A 1,257-nucleotide genomic window follows, 5' to 3' on the forward strand; every position below is an offset into this window, starting at 1 on the left:
TATATTTTAGATTTTTTATATTTAAAATGAGATATTTATCTAATATTTGATTATGTTTATCTGCAGTTAGTTAGACGAATTCAAGTATGTAGCTTTAATAAGTTATACTTATGCATAATTTACTTGTAATCTTAAATTTTAAGTAATATACATCAATAAATAATACTCCGTGCATAAAAAATTATTTTTAAGAGTTTTTGTCAAATATTTTATAATATAGTATAGATTATGTGTTTAAAAAAAACAATAATGGTTTTATTTTTGAATACAATATAAATTTGAAGATATTATAAATTTTTTAAAATATATATATCAATGTTAATTGTCAAATCAACTATTTAAAAGTAATTTTTATGTAATTTCTGGAATTTATTTTTTTATTATAATTTAATTTAAATTTAATAATGAAATAATTTAATTTTGGTTTAATAATATAACATTTTATAAAGATAATAATTAAGTATTCTGTTATAACTCAATAATTATCCTAATTATATTTTAGATTTTTAATATTTAAAATAAGATGTTTATCTTGTATTTGATTATGTTTACCTGCAATTAGTTACACGAATTCAGATATGGAGCTTTAATATTTACGCACAATCTACTTGTAATCTTGAGTTTTAAGTAATATGCATTATAAATAGTACTTTACGCATAAAAAGTAGTTTTTAAGAATTTTTGTCAAATGTTTTATAATATAGTATAAATTTTTTTTATAATTTAATTTAAGTTTAATAATGAAATAATTTATTTTTGGTTTAATAACATAACATTTTATAAAGATAATAATTAAGTATTTTGTTAGAACTCAATGATTATCCTAATTATATTTTAGATTTTTTATATTTAAAATTAGATGTTTATCATGTATTTTATTGTATTTATCTGCAGTTAGTTACACGAATTCAAATATGAGATGAAATCTGGTTTAAGAGTTTTTAAGAGTTTAAGAGTTTTAAGAGTTTAAGAGTTTAAGAGTTTTAAGAGTTTTTAAGAGTTTTAGTCAAATGCTTTATAATATAGTATAGATAATATTAAACCAAAAATAAATTGTTTATTAATGCATATTACTTAAAACTCAATATTACAAGTAAATTGTACGTAAATACAACTTATTAAAGCTCCATATCTGATTACAAGTAAATTGTGCGTAGGTATAACTAATTGTGGATAAATATAATCAAGTAGAGGATAAATATCTTATTTCAAAATATAAAAAATCTAAAATATAATTAGAATAATTATCGAGTTCTA

This window comes from Cynara cardunculus (assembly GCF_001531365.2).
Source record: "Cynara cardunculus var. scolymus isolate 2C chromosome LG 6, CcrdV1, whole genome shotgun sequence".
Classification (NCBI taxonomy): domain Eukaryota; kingdom Viridiplantae; phylum Streptophyta; class Magnoliopsida; order Asterales; family Asteraceae; genus Cynara; species Cynara cardunculus.